Here is a 20,297-nt window from a genome sequence, read left to right as displayed (position 1 = left end):
ATAAGGGCACTGCACGGACTCGATATCATCGCCCGCACACTCACTAGTTCGCTCTCTCTCGTTTTCCGCGGCACGCCATAAGTAGTAAGTCGTAACATTTTAAAAATTTATCTTTCACAGAAATAATTCTTGGACTCGAGAGCGTAGAGCCACTACCTTCTTCAGCATAAATTACTAGTTCATCCAATTCTAAACCTCTCTCTCTCCCCCGGAAATCACTCAGGATCTCCTGTGTCAACGGCGAGATTCGTGATTTCTCTTCTCTCGATATTCTCTAAAAATCATTCGGAATCTCCCATGTTAAGAGCATCCTAAATGGCCGAACTCCGACAGGTTTGCGTTCTCATCTAAGGAAAATTAAAATTGTCGATAATTACCAAAAATCTAATTCCGTTATTATCGACAGTAATATATATCACAGATTTACATGCATGTCAAAATTATTTCGAATTGTATTCAACATTGTTACGGATGTGCGAAGTAGAGAGAGAAGAAAAGAATAGGGAACTACTAATAAGATCGCGCCAGCACACAAACACGTGCATACACGCGAAATCATGGAAAGGAACCGTGAAAGTAGAACTCGCGATATCGAAATTTGCACGGCTCGCTCTCTCCCTTCCGAACCGTGAACCAAAGCGGACGCTCTCGCTCTCGTGAGAACATTGACCACGTGTTAATCGGAGCAACTATTAAACTCTTGTTAATTATTATTGAGTGTGTTTTCCCGTGCTCCTGTCCATTAAACTACGCGTGGCTTACACCAATTAACAAACATATTAAAATCAGACATCTTATATACAGGGTGTACCATTTTAAAAGTTCCACCCTCATAACTTTTCAGGATCAACGTTTGAAGGAAAACGACTCGGATAAAAGTTGTAGGGAACAAAGGGGGCTATCTAATAGTGACCTTGGATTCGATATTAAAGGTCATTTTCAAGGTCATTTCAACTTTTGTTTTTTAAATGGGAACCCCTACTTTTGATCCCGGATTCTGAAAGAGCGGAAAATTTTACATTAGAGTTGTAAGGGGTCAAATTGTCAAAACCCTAGGGGTCATCTAAAGGTCAAATGTCTCTCCCGTACTTCCCAGGCTGATATCTTGTCACGATAGCGATATATCGAAAGAATGACCTCCATAAAAATTGTCGAGGTCATCGGAGCCCACCACCTGGTGACCTTGAATTGTACCTTGACCCTCATTTTCAAAGTGTGAGAAAAATAAGACAAAGGTAATAACTCAGAATCCGGTTCAAAAAGTTACTAACTCAGAATCCCAGAATCCTCAGAAGTTTTCTTAAATTTTAATAATTTCTGGAAATTTTGAAAATTATTTGAAATTTATCATTAAAAATTTCTCAGTTCTTTTTCTCGATCAACTGATCATATTATTGATAGTTTATTGTATGTATTGAAAATCTCTTCTACCTATCACAGTGTGTACGTAACGTGAGTGAATTTATTTTTTATTTATTTATTTATTTATTTTTTTGCCTTTATTGGCCGGGTTCATCACGGTGTTGCCTTCATCGGCCGGGCTCAGATCCTTCATTGGCTGGATCAAAATGGGATCTGAAAATTCATCCTGCTATGTCCTCGTCATGGGTCCTGGACATCGAGTAGCATATCGATGACTGAACGCAGGCAATGGTTGACCCTCGAATGATCATCCGAACGTGAAATGACCTCTTACAACTCTAATGTAAAATTTTCCGCTCTTTCAGAATCCGGGGTCAAAAATAGGGGTTTTCATTTAAAAAACAAAAGTTGACCTTCAAATGACCTTGAAAATGACCTTTAATGTCGAATCCAAGGTCACTATTAGATAGCCCCCTTTGTTCCCTACAACTTTTATCCGAGTCGTTTTCCTTCAAACGTTGATCCTGAAAAGTTATGAGGGTGGAACTTTTAAAATGGGACACCCTGTATATTATATATTTTTACTATAATCTCACACGCGTATTTAAATTTATCTAAGTGTGTCAATGACAGTAAAACATAAATGTCTTATTACGTAGTTTAAATACAATTTCAAATTGCTTACATTTATAAGCATCTTTGCATATATGTATCTTTCAAAAAGTGTTAAGTATTGCGTTCCGTTTATAATGTCCGCTCTTTTCTTTTCCTTGTGTGGCGCCTGTTTAGTTATTATAGATGGCATTATCGTTGCAATAATGCGCGCCACCGTGATGTCAATATATAGTTAGTTAAGAACTGCACTGTACAAACAACAACTACATAACCTGTACTGTCGTCGTTAACAGAAATAAATACGCACTTTAACAGGTTATGGGCCCAGTGTGCCGGTATTAATTCGCAATTCGTATCATTTTGTATTTGTGCTGCAAACAAACTTGTGGTTCTTTTCTCTTTTGTATTACTAAAAAAAATAGAGAAATGGACAAGTTAACGGTCAGCAAGTTTAATGGTCACGATTTCGCTGTATGGAAGTTTCAAATGATGGGCTTCCTTGAATACCATGGATTACTTGACATAGTGGACGGCTCAAGAAAAAGGCCAAATTCCAACGTGAAAGAATGGGACAAGCTGGTGTGACGTCCCGTCTAAATTTTAAATTTATATTTTTTAATACCCACTGCGCGGTTTCTTTATTCCTGCATTCTATTAACAACTTTACTCTTAATTTTACCTTTTAGTTTTACCTTTAAATTAAACTATTTTGTTTTCTTACATATTAATTAATTCCACTAGAATCTGGGGTCCACCATTCGCAGCGAATCACCGCCATCTAGTTTAATTGGCAATTACTATCTTAACGCAAGCGATGCGACCAACTAAGCGTCGTCTAGGGACCCCAGAACGCGCGCTTAACCATCTAGGACTAAATAGAACGCTTCATTATAAAATTATACTTAATCACAAATCCTAACAATTAATAATATAAGTTATTATTAAAATATGTATACCTATATCTAATACTAATATTAATATGAGCTTATGATTAACATTTAAACGCAACCATAATCAGCAACCTTAAGCAATGCGATGTAATACAAGGCGTCGTTAAGATAGCTTATCATATTTATAGAATCCTGAGTACGCTAAATTCTCGTACGATAATTAAATTAAGATATATTATATATGTTGACCCCTTTTGTCGAAATTCTTATTATTAACTATTCAAATAAAACCATGTAATAAAATGATTCTATAAGTATGACCAAGATATATAACGTATTTTATATATTTTAAGAATTATATAATTATTCGCTCTTACTAAGCTTTAATGGCGTATATTAATAAATTATGGAATCATAACTTACAATAATTTAAATAATGTAGACTTATAATTATAGACGGACTTGTGGTTGTAGTCCTTTTGACAATTTCAAACCTATAAAGAATGATTCCGTAATTAATTAATTATATTATTAACATATGAAGAATTAATACATGCATCTTTTTAAGTATGATTAAGGATTGCGCCGTCCGAGATAACGAATAGCTCGCCCTCCACCTTATTGTTATGTCGCGAAGACCGATATCTAAACTACCGATGAGTGTTCAAAGCATAGGCGGCTCAAATGTGATGACTGTATTCGTTGACGATTATAGCGGAATGGTATTTGTAAAACCGATGAAAACAAAGGCTGACATTGTAGATACAGTTCAAGAAATAATCGCCAAAGCATCAGGAGCTGGACATCGAGTAAAAAGACTGAGATCAGACAACGCTAAGGAATTTAAATCAAAGGATTTTAAACAAGTCATGCGTATGCACAACATCGTACAGGAGTTCTCAACTGAATATTGTCCTGAACAAAATGGTCGAATAGAGCGCCAAAACAGAACAATTGTGGAAATGGCACGCACAATACTAGCAGCAGCAAAATTACCTTTAAGTCTGTGGGGTGAAGCATCGAACCCGGCAGCACTCATTCGAAATATCTTGTTACTAGATCGACTTGATGGACGTACGCCCTGGGAAGCCTGGTATGGTACAAAGCCTAATATTAGTTTTCTACGCGTGTTTGGCAGCAAAGCGTATGCCTTCATAAAAGATCGACCACGCAACAAATTTGCACAGAAATCAGAAAAATTAGTTCTGATTGGATTCGAACCGCAACAGAAAGCCTATCGGTTATGGAAAGCAGGAACACGAAGAGTTGTTGTTCGTCGAAATGTTGACATAATTGAGTCTACTTGTCGACAGTCAGTACTGAATGTTGATGTAGAATCCGAGTTGAACACACCAAAATCATCGACCAAAGAAGAATTGCTATCTACGAGTGATAATGAACACGTGGAAGAGTCAACTGAAGATGAATGTACACAAGAACCAACTCAAGAAGATATACAAAAATGTCAACAACGTAAATATGTAAAGCGCATTTGGACTCAAGACCCAACTGGCATTGCAACTAGAACACGAATGAAGACTGACTGTAAACAAAAGGAAAGGAAACATGAAAAATGATGTACAGTCATGTCTTGCGTATGCTTTAATGGCTGAAAATTGTCCTCTCAATATCAATGAAGCACTGAACTCACTGGATGCGAAGCAGTGGGAGGAAGCAATGAACGAAGAATTGAAATCGCTCAAGAAAAACAAAACTTGGGAGTTAGTTGAACTTCCACCAGATCGTCGTGCAATTAAAAACAAATGGGTCTATCGAATCAAGACTAAAACTGATGGAAGCGTCGACAGATATAAGGCAAGGCTGGTTGTGAAGGGCTGCTCGCAGAAAGCAGACGTCGATTATGATGAAACTTTTTCACCCGTTGCACGGTTTGAATCAATACGAATTTTAATGTCAATTGCATGTGCAAACGATTATAAAATCTATCAATTTGATATTAAACTGCATTCTTTTATGGTGACATCAAGGAAGATATTTTTATGGAACAACCGGAAAGCTTCGACGATGGAAGCGGTAAAGTTTGCAAGTTACTCAAAAACCTTTATGGATTAAAACAGGCACCGAGGCAATGGAATATTAAGTTTGACGCATATCGACAATTAATTGGTTCGCTTATGTACTTGGCAGTTGGTACACGAGCGGACATCTCGTTTGCAGTAAGTGCTTTAAGTCAATTTCTGGAGAATTCATCAGAATTACACTGGAGGGCAGCCAAGCGAGTGCTGAGATATATTGCTGGCACATGTAATATAGGAATTGAATTCAGTTCTCCAAAGACATCAAACGTGTTAACTGCATATTCGGATGCAGACTACGGATCCTGTTTAGATACACGCAAATCAGTAAGTGGAGTAATACTAACACTGAATGGCGGTCCAATAATTTGGTTTTCGCGTAAACAAGGAGTTATCGCGACATCCACATACATCGCTGCATTTAAGGTTACAAAAGAAGTTGTATGGATGCGAGGAATTTTAGAAGAATTAGAACAATGCCAACGTGAATCAACAGTGCCGTATTGCGACAATATGGCACCTGAGCAATTAATCAAAAATCCTATGTTTCATCGACTCACGAAACATATCGATATCAAGTTTCATTACACACGTGAAACAAGGAAGCTTAATGATAAAACATATTCCGAGTAATAAACAATTGGCTGATATACTGACAAAGCCACTTACACGCGAAAAATTCGAAGTAAACCGTTCAAAGCTTAATTTGATTTAAATTTGTTTCAGATTTATGATAGTCTATATTTTTTTGTGTTTGCTGTTGTTTTCTTTATGTTCAATGTATTTCTTTTGTTTGATTAATGCCATAGAAGCTTAAAACACTATTAACGTAACGTGTGGGAGTGTTAAGTATTGCGTTCCGTTTATAATGCCCGCTCTTTTCTTTTCTTTGTGTGGCGCCTGTTTAGTTATTATAGATGGCATTATCGTTGCAATAATGCGCGCCACCGTGATGTCAATATATAGTTAGTTAAGAACTGCACTGTACAAACAACAACTACATAACCTGTACTGTCATCGTTAACAGAAATAAATACGCACTCTAAAGAAATGAATAATTTTTAATTATTTATATATGTTATGCAGATATGGATGTATCTATGCATGTTTGTATACATGGTATGTAAGGAAAAATATACAGTGTCGCAGAATGTTTGGGACTAAATTTATATGTAGAGCAAAATAAACTGAGTTGAAAAGTCTACCATTTTGCAATTTTCGCAATAGTTAACGAATTATTAATTATTAAAAATCGCCGTATTAGCCCGGTCTACTGTCAAATGCAAACGCGCGGCAAAATGCGGCAGCTTAGATATACCCTGTGACGTGACATTTTGAGAATGTCCGTCACAAGGGCCGAATGGCCCGACCGGAAAGAATTGGGGGGACCTCTGCTCTTCCAATTTGTAGGGGGAGAGCGAGAGCGACACGAGCGCGGGGTCGGACGCGATCCCGCTGCTTTTTGTGTTGTACGCGGCTTGCGTTTATTTTTTAGTAAACTTGTAGCGTACTTTTTGGCGTTTTGTGGCGGCGAAGTGGATGTTCGGTGGAACCTCATCCGGTGGTGGACTAGGAAAGAGAGAGATAGAAGATGCGGGACGAGAGGAGGCCGCACGTGAAATGGAGCCAGGTGAGAGGGTCGAAATTTTCGAGGGAAAATTTAAGTAAACGAACGGTTGCTGCCGCCTCTTGTATCAAGATTTTGATCTCTAGGAGCCGAGGAGACACGAGGGGAAGGCCATTCCGTGCGCAAGTTGCGTAGGAGCCCCGTTACGGAGCGACGGTGCGAGATCCGAGACGAACCCGGTGCCCGGACCCGGATGCGACCGAAAGTCGATTTATCACCCGACGAAGAGGACATCCAGTGTCACGGAAAACCCGGGTTGGATCCGCCGTTCGTTCCCGAGGAAATTCCATACCGGCGTCCTAAGAGGAACAGACAGCAGGGTAAAAATTTAAGAAGATCCAAGATTTTATACGAGCGCGACGGCTGAAGGATCATCGCCGCGCGACGGCCCTGATCTCGATAGCGCCACACGTGGCCTAATTCACGATTAGGCCGCCGGCGTGACTCCTGCGGGTCTTCCGATCGTCACTGTACGGCGAGCGTGCTGGGGAAGCAGAGGTCCCCGAGAGTGAGACCCTGAGTGCGGGACGGAGCCGAGATCCGGCTCATCCAGCCGAGACGACGTCGTCATCCACCAGCCGGCGGGTTAAGATGGTGAGGTTCGGATGGGCCGTACCACGATTTCGAGGCCGTCGTGTCTTTAGTTGCCGATGTCTAGTATGTAAAGTAAAGATTTCGTGACGACACGAATGGCGGGGTGGTATAAGCCGGTCCATCCGGGCTCTCTCTTATGGTTCGTGAGTACTCTTTCTCCTAGTAATTAGTCGCCGACAGTCCGAGCTCTCTTATAATTTACCGTGAAATAATTTAGCAAATATTGTAATTTTTTTGTGTTGGTTAACGGTGAGCTCGTAATTAAGAATTTTTCGTGTAATTTAGCGTATGTGTTCGGAGAGTATGTGAAACTTGTAAAAATTTAGAGTCTAATACTAAGAGTGTGTTATTTGTATAGTTGCCGTATTTTGTTTGCGTGCGAGAACGCGGCGCGTGTCACGTGCGTGGAGCGTGATCTTCGTTTTCTCGCCACGTGTACCGCGTTGTATTTCGTTTTCGGCGTGTTTTGGAAAGCAAAATTGTGTACGGATTTAATTCGCGAGTCTAATTATGTGGATATTCTGTTAAATGTTGAGAATATCTAGAGTTTCGCGTGATGACTTGTCTTGCGCGTACGATTTTGTATCGAACTACTCACACGTAATTAACTATCGAGCGCCGAACGAGAATTTCTCTCTGTATCCAATACTTATCGCGGACGAGAACAGGGCGATTATCGATCTCCGCATAAGATTTCGTTGCCGAGGCCTTGCTAAGCCTCGCGTAAAAATATTTGAGTTGCCGCGAGATTGTTCGAAGATTTCACGATTTTCGTACTGTCATCTTGTTCTCGTTCCGTAACGAGATTTCTGACGCGAATATTTAGATCCGTCGGCGTATTACGAAGCCCTTGTCAAAGTCAAATTATCAAGTACGAACTGCGAACTCTGCTTATTATACTCTAGCAATCTTTTCTTTTCTCCTTGTAATATGTTGTTATATTTTTTTTTCTGTTAACAAGTGTCTAGTTCTTTCTCGATCCCTCTAGCCACGTCTTCGAACCCCTTCGCGACTGAGCTACCGCGTGATATTCCGTCGCGATATCTTGATGCCATTTTGTGGGAATCTCGTTAAAATTACGTTCAGATACGGTGTCGAATTTAGGAGAGGAGCGGTAATTCGCCCTGGCGCCCAGGTTTTCGGCTATTGTTAAGGGTGCTGTCCCATGGCAGTCGGAATTTCGGAAAACGGAATCTCGGAAAAGTACTAGAATAAGGATCATCCAATCAGAATTATTTGGCCGGGATTGAATTTTTATCTCTATACATATAAAAAGAATTTTATTGTTAATAAATAATTGTTCGGTAAGTATTTATTAATATATAAGTATTCAATGAAATATTTAATCAAAATATTTTATCGCATAAATAGTTATTGCATTGTCAAGATTAAAAGTTGCGTGCTTGTCGGTCCGAATTTTTTGTAGTTGGGTTCCCCATGGACTAATATTTCCGCAATTAGTAAAAATTGAAAAATTTATTTTGATAATTTTCCGACAAAAAAAATAATTAGTGCAATAGAAGAATATATAAAACAGTGAAATTTGGATGTATTGTTTATTATAACAAAAGATAATAAAGAAATTTTCTAAATTGAAAGACGATTTGAGGTTAGAATAGCATTCCGTTTTCCGTAAAAATCACTCCATGGGAAGCGAGGCTATCGAAAAATCGGATTGATCCCCACTCTAGTACTTTTCCGAGATTCCGTTTTCCGAAATTCCGACTGCCATGGGACAGCACCCTAAGGGACCACGGAGAGTCTTTAGGGAAGCTTCAGGATGTCGCGTCGAAGGTTAACCGCGAGTCCATAACGTCGATCATAAGTTGAATATAATTTGCGACTTTCGAAATCACGGTTACAAATTGGCGCCTAACGTGGGGCCCGATGAGATCGGTTTACCCGGGGTTGCTTAAATAGTAATTAACTGATGAACATTCGAAGTTGCGGTTATAAGTCATATATATATACAATATATTTTGACCGTGATTTTAAAATTTTTATTGAATTTTCTCTAGAAGGGTCGATCTCGTTGATGCGGAACGGAGCCGAGGTAAACCGCGACCCGCGGTTTACCTTCGGCGCGATCTCTTTCGTTTGCAACAAATAATTAATTATCACGTAAATTGAAACCGCGAATTCGCTATTAAGCCAGATTCTAATGGCCGCCAGGTACAGATGGCCATACCGCTCCAAACAAAAAAATATATATACATATATATCGATGTGGATTCTCCAAAATCTGCGAAACGCGCGGTCGAAAAACAATTCTCGAGAGATTGCGCCGGGAAATCGCGCGGCTGCTCTGGCTGGACGAAAGGGTTCGTGGTCGTGGCAGAGGGAGAGCGAGAATAACTGTACCTGTAATTTAAGAATTAAAATAATATATTTAAACAGTGAGAAAGTGGTATATTGATAAAAAATAACAATGAAAAGAAATAAAGGAAACAAAATAGAGACAATGATTCAAGGCTGAAATTCGGCGATTATTTCGATTGTCGCTAGACGGTAGCGACGTATTTGCGATACTCGTGCGCAAGGCCGAAGTTGGGGTAAAAACAAGAGTTTGAAAGAATCTCGGGGACGATGTCCCGACAACGAAAATTTTTGCCGCATGGGCTTAACCGGGCCCCGCCAACAAAAATTAAAGTTTTACCGTCGGCAATCGCCTTGTTTTGACCCGCGACAGTTGCATTTTACAAAAGTCGAGAAAGACGCTCGTTAGCTCTCTCTCTGCCGCACTATAGTATCAATCTTTACAAAACGTTCTACAAGTCTTAATCGTACTGTCTCCGATATGATCAAACCGAAACTTTCCTGTAAATCGACATTAAGGTCGTATACGTTAAGTACGCACGGCGCAAGAGATATGATACACACGCAAAAAAAAACTCAAATACACGCGACGAGGTATCAACTTTCACGTGCCGCGCCCGTGACTCACGCGGTATTCGCAACACAAAAAAAGAAATAAAATATAATATCTATAACTCGCTCCGTATAATAAGATTATTCGAGAATCATTCCTTCATTAATAAATATATTTCGTAATACTCAGAATTACTTGACAAAACACGCAAAATCTGTAATTACGAGCTCACCAATCCCATAGTATCTATAACGCGGCAACGACAATCTCCGCACACATTTTGACATATAATTCATACCATAAGTCGCGGCTATCGAACTCGGACTGTTGGCAATAAAGAGAGAAAAAATATTCGCAAAAATAAGAGTAGTTTGGATAAGTCGTCGTACTTCCGGCCGCGTCTCGAAATCACGCAATACGACTAAATAATCTCGTAATAACTCTCAATAGATTCGGCAACGACAAGCTCTACGGCCTTATATATCGCGGTAAACTCATCCGAATCGGCTACCTGAATTGGCTGGGGATGACGACGACGTCTCATCAGATGGGATCTCGTCCTTTGCTACGTAATTTTCTCTCGCTTTTTCTCTCGTGCACTCTCGCTATTAGGACCTCTGCTCTCTTCGTACGCTCGCCGAACAGTGACGAGCGGAAGGCCTGCAGAAGGAGTCACGCCGGCAAATTGTTATCAAAATAGGCCACACGTGGCGCTATCGGGGTCAGAGCCGTCGCGCGGCCGTGATGATCCGGCGGCCGTCACTTTGGTAAATTTCCTTTTTCTTTTAAATTTTCCTTTGTTATCGTTAGGCTGGGTTTCTTTCAGGATACCGGGTGTTAATTCCTTTAGGCAGCGCACGGCGGATTTGGTCCGGGCCTCCCGGGACACCGGATATCTTCCGCCTCGAGTTCTTCATCGATCTTGGATCGCATCCGGATCCGGGCGCCGGACATGCTCTCGGATCCCGCGCCGTCACTCCGTGGCGCAACTCGCGCTCGGAGTGCCCGTGCCCTTTTCCTGTTTCCCCGGTTCCTACGGAGGAAAAATTTTCTTTTAAAATAATGCGGCAGAATCTATCAATAACTAACTTTAATCATGTTCTAGGGGGGAAACACCCCAGACAAAAGTTGTAGGGTTAAAAAAAGGGACTTGATAGTGACCTAGAACTTGACCTTGAGGTCAAGTTTAGAGGTAATTTGAAGGTCAACTCGATTTTTTAAAATGGGAATCCTTATTTTTGACCGCAGATTCGGAAAGAGCGGGAAATTTTACGTCCAAAAAAGTGCTTAAGTCATGGGTCAGGATGACATTTAAGAATCATTTAGGGGTCAAATTGTATAGGACAGAAGAATCTATTAATAACTAACTTTAATCATGTTCTAGGGGGAAAACACCCAAGACAAAAATTGTTGCATTCAAGAAACAGAGCTCGGTCGTTACCTTAAACTTGGAGTTGGGGTAAAATGTAAGTCTTCGTGAGTGGCGGAAAGCATTATCTTTGAGCAAGATTAAGTTCAAATTTCATCTCGAGATACTTCAAATTTGTTACGGAATTGTAATCTAAAAAAATTAAATTTCAAAATAATCTTGTCAATGTAATATTATTTTACTCTCAAGTTAATTGTTTAATTTCAATATCATGAAGTCGATATTCTGGGGTATTTTAGGAGTTTTCTCTCTAGAACATGATTGAAGTTAGTTATTAATAGATTCTTCTGCTCTATACGATTTGACTCCTAAATGACCCCTAAAGGTCATCTTAATTCAAGACTTAGGTATCATTCTGAACGTAAAATTTCCCGTTCTTTCCAAATCCGGAGTAAAAAATTAGGGTTCCCGTTTAAAAAATTCGAGTTGACCTTCAAATAACCTCTAAACTTGACCTCAAGGTCAAGTTCTAGGTCACCATCAAGTCACTTTTTTTAACCCTACAACTTTTGTCTTGGGTGTTTTCCCCCTAGAACATGATTAAAGTTAGTTATTGATAGATTCTTCTGTCCTATACTATTTGACCCCTAAATGACCCCTAAAGGTCATCTTAATTCAAGACTTAAGTACCATTTTAAACATAAAATTTCCCGTTCTTTAAGAATCCGGAGTCAAAAATGGAAGTTTCCATTTAAAAAAATCGAATTGATCTTTAAATGACCTCTAAACTTGACCTCAAGGTCAAGCTCTAGGTCACCATCAAGTCTCTTTTTTTAACCCTACAACTTTTGTCTGGGGTATTTCTTCCTAGAATTCGATTATTCTAAGTTATTCAGGGGTTCCGGTCTTTTTTGAACACCCTGTATATATACATATATATTGTTGCGCCCCTGGATCTGCATACTGAATTCATGCATTTAACGTTTCCAGAGGATCGTCGTTAAGGGGTTGTTGATAAACAACCCCCGGCTTTCGTTTGGTTTTCGGACGCCATGATGGATTTGATCTCACGCTGTCGTGCCGTGAGGACGTTTCCTCCGACGGCTGATTATCATTCCTGACTATTACAAATCCTCTTATTACATTTCGTTATATTCTTATACATATTCCTCTTATTAAAGTTCCTTTATAATTTACGAGCGCGTATTCATTTCGGGCGTGAGTGAGAGTGAATGTGAGATTGCCAGCGGACGCAACAATATATATATATATATATATATATATATATATATATACATATATACATATATGCTTTGTTCGACATATATTCTTATATTGAACGCGCGTGCAATATATTACATTGCAAAAATAGAAATACCATATTATGTCTATTAAAAAGACAAATTCATTTTAATATTGAATTAAATTTAACTGATGCTTACCTCCTGTGGCAAGTACAACTCCAGTACATGAATTATTTGGATTACCGCATTCAATCTTATACATCTCGAGTTATCTTTGTCGTATTTTCTAACTTTACTGATATGTATAATGTCTTTTTCTTCGTGCTTGTCACACTGTTGTCCTACAGTGTACGATACGTAGCCGAATATATTATAATATATCTTTTAATAATTAATATATATTTCATGACACTATATGTATAGTCAACTTTTCACTCCGTTTGGAAATAATTGTTCACTTCTACAATATATATTCTTGTCGCAAGAATCGCGAAATAAACGCACGTAAAAGAATATAAGCGGACGCAATGCCTGCGTTGGAAATATCGCTGATGTTTCTCGATAATGGCCGCGCGGGAATCAGGCAACGCGGACGCCCGCCGAACAAATGATGACCGCAGTGCGCTTTCTCTCTCACTCATCACTTTTTGTTTCTCTTCTCCTCTCGTCCTTCCGCCCTGGCCATCCTCCAGATCCGACAGTCAAACAGTCAAAACAGCAAAAAAAAAAAAAAATAAAATGGACAATGCGGACCAATTAAAAAGAAAAAGAAAGAGATTAAAGAAGATATTTTTAAGTTCAACATTTCATGAAAATATGATTTCTCCTGTGACGACATGGAGGTGGAATAAATTATTAAAAAATGATTCGACTTCAATAATAGGTATAAAAATATAGTTCGTACTTTTTGCTGTATTATAAAATAATAAAATTGTGTGTGTGTGTGTGTGTGTGTGTGTGTGTGTGTGTGTGTGTGTGTGTGTGTGTGTGTGTGTGTGTGTGTGAGAGAGAGAGATGCGTGGAAATTAATTAATAAGTAACAATGTAGGCTCCCTGCATTAATAAATTACAAATTCAAAAGGAGGCTATATGGAGCCACGCGTAGGGTGTAGGTACGCAAATATTAAAAACAAACTAGTTGGAAAAACAAATTTATTGAATCTAAACATTTCGGTCCTTTCTTTGGACCTTCTTCAGTAAATTTAATACAATAAATAATAATGGGGAATCTACATACTACCGCACGTAGCGCAAAAGCCGTGAACCCCCCCTATCGATATCCCATTAGATAGACAAAGTGACATAATATGTACTCAAAAGTGGATTATAATGACGAGTATAGTGAGGAATTTCCGAAAGGGGGCTCACTCTTACTCACACACTCATCCATCGCACGTTCACACGACCGTACGCGCCCGACGCACGAGTGAAGAAGATATTCGTTCTGATGCTATTTATAAGGCGCCCTACCACGGCTCATAGCCTGTTATCGAAGTCAATGTCAAACAATGTGTGGAATTTATTTCTCCTTCTCTCTCTCTCTCCCTCTCCCTCTCCCACTCTCTCTCTCTCCCCCTCTCTCTCCCCCTTCTCTCTCCCTTTCCCCCCTCCGTCTCTCACCCTCTATCACTGTCCCCCCTTCCTCTCGCTCCCCCCCTTTCTCTATCTCCCTCTCTCAAACATACGTATGGAGATTAATGTTACAAATGATTTATGGCTCTCTAAAGGAATTCGATAACAACTAAATGAAGACCGTCTTTCAAGAAATTTGAGGCGTATTTGTCACAACAGATATATGTGCTTGACTTAGACACTCTGTGTCTTCTTGTCGGTTTAGGCCATTTATCTGGCGCCTGATAAACAGCATCTCTGAAACAAGTCTCTTCCTTAGAAACGGTTCCTCATCCAAGATCTCAACGTTATCCTAATCAAATTTGTGGTTATTCAGCCTGTGATCCGTGATCACGGAAATTAATTAAATATACACGGTGTTTTAAAAGTCTAAAAATGGACGATATTTCATAAACAATGCATATTTAAAAAAAAATGTTTCAAATAAAAATTGTAGGATTTAAAAATATCTATTTACAGATCTTATTACTTTGACCTTGGGTGGCGTTGCCAAGGTCAGGGCAAGATTATTTTGTATTTTTTAAATGGAACTACCATATTTGACCATCCTACTCTTATAACTTTTTATACAGAATATTACGAGGAATCGATTTATATAAAAAAGTATGGTGGTTCCATTTAAAAAATTCAAGATGACCTTGCCCTGGCCTTGTTTATGAGATATTCAACCGTTTTCAGACTTAAAAAATACTCTGTATAATACTGTATATATTTAAGTATTCCTACAATTGAATATATGTTTTATTTGTGAACTTATCATTTCATACAGATGAAAGCGATGTGCCCCTCGATTTAGATATGCCGTCTACATCAAGTGGCAATTTAGGTCTTAGCCAACGAAATAATGATTTGTGTGAATCTACATTTGATTCAGACATTTCTAACGAAGAAATGAGTATTGAATCGAATTCTGATGGAGAAACTTATGTTCAACAAGTGATTGATGAAGAATTCGTCGATACAGACAATTGTGACCCGCATCATAATCACTCGCCACCAAAGTCTTTTATTAACTCATATGATTCAGATGACGATAATATTTTCCAAATTTTTTTTAATATGCCTGATCTTCAAAATATTATGTTTGAAGTAAGTGGACTAAGTGTGGCAGACGTTGTACTCATGATAGTATCATATAGTATTCGTTTTTCAATTAACAATACCGCAAGAGACGGATTATTCAAATTAATTAAAGTTTTAGCAGGACCACGGTTCGAAAAGTGGAATTATAGTAAATATCGATTGGCTCATTTATATAATCCACCAGATAAAGTTATATCCTACAACTTTTATTGCCAATATTGCTATACATTGTTAATTCCCCCAGTTTCCAGTCAACAATTCAGCAATCAATCAATAATTTGCGAAAAGTGTAAAACGAAATATCATTTGTCAATGAGTTCAAATAATTATTTCATCTCAATTGATCTTGCACATCAATTAAAAATATTGTTCAATTACAATCAAGAAGCGCAATTGCAACTGCTCAACAATATTAAGAAAATAAAAAATAACTTAAATAAGGACGAAGGTATTTTGCAAGATATTCAGCGGTAGACTGTACAAGATAACTCTTAATCGAAAATATAAAGAGAATAATAACGACCTTTTTGCTACGTACAATTTTAATACGGATGGCGCTCCATTATTTCACAGTTCGAAACGAAGTATGTGGCCACTAATGATTAGCATAAATGAGTTACCGGCAAAACTACGCTTTAAAAATATATTATTAGCTGATCTTTTCGTAGGAGAAAAAGAATTAACTCCGACAATGATGAATTTATTTTTAAAACCTTTTATCGATCAAGCCAAAGTTTTGGAAACACAGGGAATAATTATAACCCAATCTGACACATACAATCAAGCGACGAAAATAAATGTAAAATTTTTACCTTTATTTTCTTGTGTTGATTCGGTCGCCCGACCGTCCATTCAAAACCGATTTCAATTTAACGGTTATTACGGTTGCAGCTGGTGTTATTTACCAGGAAAATATTTATACCGTAGTATGCGATATCCCATTACAGACGAAGAAATCAGAGATCGAAGCCATGATTTACACATCAGAGACGTTAATGATGTAGAAAGTTCTACAAAATTCGTTCGTGGTGTAAAAGGTCCGAGCATTTTACTTGAGTTGTCCACATTTGATATGGTCTGGGGATTTCCTATTGATTATATGCATGGAATACTGTTAGGTGTTAGTAAGCAAATGTGGGACATATGGTCTACAGCAGATTGTAAGGTTCATTTAAAACCTCAAGATATAAAAAAGATATCGGATACAGAAAATAACGCCGGTACATGAAATACATAGATTACCGCGGTCGTTTCTCGATAAAGCAAAATGGAAAGCCTCTGAATGACGATCATGGGTTTTATTTTATAGTCTTATTTGTTTACGAGGTATATTACCTGATCCGGCATTGCATCATCTGGCTTTATTGATAAAAAGCATATACGTTCTTTTAAAATGTAATATTACTGAAGCGGAACTTAATGATTGTGAATATAATTTACTTAAATTTGTCGGCATGTTTGAAATAATGTATGGAGTGCAATATATGACATTTAATGTGCATTCGTTATTGCATGTAGTGCGCTCCGTGAAACAAACAGGTCCTTTGTGGGCTACGTCTGCATTTCCTTATGAAAGCATGATTTATAAATTGAAACAACACGTGCATGGTCCTGACGGTGTTGTTAATCAAATATCTAAAAAACAAATTACAAAAGGAACATTGCTACTTGCTATTTCGAAAATTGGAAAACAAGAATCTTGTAAACAATTTTATACTAGTTATCTTTTCTCGCCCGTCGAGACAGTGAATGCTGTAAGAGTAAATTCGACTTACTGCAATAAGTCAATAATATTAATAAAATTACGATGATTATCGTTATCAATTAGCTCTACTAAAATTTAAACAAGGGATCTATGGTTAGATTGGCTATGAGAGCTCAAGCACAGTTAATGAGGTGCGATATTTATTCCATGAGTATTTTCTTGCGGAATACGATTACAAAAATATATATAATTGGCGTATGTTTCGGCTCTTTTTTTGAGCCTTCATCAGCGCAAAGTAAGTATAAAATAAAAAAATTTACAATCATTGGATTAAACTCTTATAATTACGCATTATGGTGTCGGGAAAACTACAGTTATGTTTTACGTCCTCAAAGGCAGCTGTGTATTGTATATTATGTGGCTGCATCTGAGATTTAAGTATGTTATTACTCTTATTTATCAAAATTCAGACGATATGTGTGAGGAACATATACCTCATCTACTTACAAATACGATATCGCAACCTCCGCAAAGTTAGCCCTCCCACTTTGACTTTTGTAATTTTTTTTTACCAATCGTTTGGTGGTCGTTTGGTAGTGTTTGGTACCGCATTAAAAACTTTTGGTGGTCTTTTGTTTTTTTAGAAAATCAATTTCAATTTTTTAAGGTACCATTTTATGCGCAGCGTACTGCCGCAGCAATTCGCTTTTATTGGTTGAAGTTCAATTGAATGAACAGCAAAGGCAGCAAAACAAGAGAACACGCAAGATGCAATTAGTTGATTCTAATTATTATTTCAGTTATTATTGTTGATATCAATAATAAATTTTAGGAATACAATAGATAATTATGAGAATAACAAGTAAAAACCGTAATCTTAACCTTAAAATAATAAAAAAATAATGAAATAAGGCTATAGCACACACTTTCCGTAACCGTAAACATAACCGTAACATAAGGATTTGACCAATCGCGTTGCTTGATTCATTTGACATTGTTGCATGTCAAATGAATCAAGAAACGCGATTGGTCAAATCCTTATGTTACGGTTATGTTTACGGTTACGGAAAGTGTGTGCTATAGCCTATATGCTTATACGAATATTGATCACGTGACTGATTTGCTGCTGCAGCATGCTGCATATGAAAAGGCACCTTCAGTCAATATTCTCCTCATACTTGATTATGATTGGTCAATTTCTTAAGGCTTAGGGCTTAAATTACTTATTGTAGACCCGGTCTAAAAATGAACAGACCTCATGCTCCCGCCTTAAAGAAAATTTCTTTTTTGAAAACGAAATTTACCTATTGTCAATTTATTTATTTATTTATTTTATTTATTTATTTATTTTTGTTTCATTTACATATTGCCAATTTACATATACGACCGTGTATTGAACTGGCTGCACTAGTTCAGAGGTTATCCTTTTTGCTCAACATTAGAAGGAAAAAGACAACCTCTAAACTAAGTAAGTAAGTGCAGCCAGTTCAAGTTAGTTCATCGAAAACAAACAGACCTAATATTATAAAGTTTGTAGTCGCCTGTCGACGAGGGCGGATATGTTAAAACAATTCTGCGCGTTCTTTATTTATTTTGTTGTATCTGTCTAATGTATGTTGATAAGATTTTTATTTATAATTTTTTACTTTCAGATAATTCAAATAAATGAATTCTATTGAAGAGCCACATAAAAATTATAGAGGTTTTATAAGATGAATGAACTCTCTCAAAGATTTAGCAAGAAGGATAGAAAGATTTAGCAGAATGACAGATTTTATATTAATCTATCTCACATCTATGACACTATATTAAGGTATAATTTAACGTTTTTTTACATACATACATAATACACACATACATATATATATATATATATATATATATATATATATATATAGAGAGAGAGAGAGAGAGAGAGAGAGAGAGATTTGGATATTAAAATTAAATATTAATTTTCAGTTCAATTTATATATTAAATTTATATATATTTGTTTACATATATGAGTAACTTGGATCAAAGAAATGATTTATAATAATAGCAGGATGACAGGCTTTATATTAATCTATCTCGCACCTATGACACTACATTAAGATAAATATTTAACGTTTTTTATATACATATATAGAGAGAAATTTGGATATTAAAATTAAATATTAATTTTCAGTTCAATTTATATATTAAATTTATATACAGGGTTTGTCAAAAGTGTGGAAACCCCTAAATAATTTTTGTAAAAATGAAAACATCAAAAAACGGTAAAACACGTATTTTGATTTATCAAAAAAGCTACCCAATGACATGGATACCGATCATCCCCCACCCCCTGGTATGCGAGGGTAAGAGGGAGGTTGAAAATTTTTAATTGGATTAAGGGGGCTCGTTTGAAAGGTCTTTTCATAACAAACACATCGAGTGGGGGCTCGTTTGAAAGGTCTTTTCATAACAAACACACCCTTAAAATTTTAAGTCGCTACGACCCCCTCATTCAAAATGGCGGCCGTTCAAATTTCGAAATTTCATGCACTTAGTGTTATCCAGGATCAACTGCGTGGAAGTGGCATGAATTTGATCCCTTGTGTGTGTGTGTGTGTGTGTGTGCGCGCGCGCACACACACACACACACACACAAGGGATCAAATTCATGCCACTTCCACGCAGTTGATCCTGGATAACACTAAGTGCATGAAATTTCGAAATTTGAACGGCCGCCATTTTGAATGAGGGGGTCGTAGCGACTTAAAATTTTAAGGGTGTGTTTGTTATGAAAAGACCTTTCAAACGAGCCCCCTTAATCCAATTTAAAATTTTCAACCCCCCTCTTACCCCCGCGTACCAGGGGGTGGGGGATGATCGGTATCCATGTCATAGGGTAGCTTTTTTGATAAATCAAAATACGTGTTTTACCGTTTTTTGATATTTTCATTTTTACAAAAATTATTTAGGGGTTTCCACACTTTTGACAAACTCTGTATATTTGTTTACATATATGAGTAACTTGAATCAAAGAAATGATTTATAATAATAGCAGGATGACAGGTTTTATATTAATCTATCTCACACCTATGACACTACATTAAGGTAAATATTTAACGTTTTTTACATACATATATAGAGAGAAATTTGGATATTAAAATTAAATATTAATTTTCAGTTTAATTTATATGTAGTATTTTATAATTACCTAGGTTCCCGGTAAAAAAATTTTTATGTATAATAAAAAAATATATGACAATATAAAAATTATATAGAAATATATAAAATTATATAGAA

The 20,297-nt window shown here is 37.4% G+C and overlaps 1 pseudogene; it reads left to right on the top strand.

Moving 5' to 3' along the window:
- The first annotated feature begins 5,002 nt into the window (after nucleotides 1-5,002).
- On the top strand, nucleotides 5,003-5,618 carry LOC145938553 (uncharacterized; annotated as a pseudogene).
- Nucleotides 5,619-20,297: the final 14,679 nt, after the last annotated feature.

The sequence above is a fragment of the Prenolepis imparis genome, unplaced genomic scaffold, assembly GCF_030444845.1.
Source record: "Prenolepis imparis isolate NDT839.2.m4 unplaced genomic scaffold, iyPreImpa1.0 SCAF_7, whole genome shotgun sequence".
In the NCBI taxonomy this organism is placed as follows: domain Eukaryota; kingdom Metazoa; phylum Arthropoda; class Insecta; order Hymenoptera; family Formicidae; genus Prenolepis; species Prenolepis imparis.
Note: the sequence above shows the minus strand (reverse complement) of the source record. Positions and strands in the feature narration are given on the sequence as shown.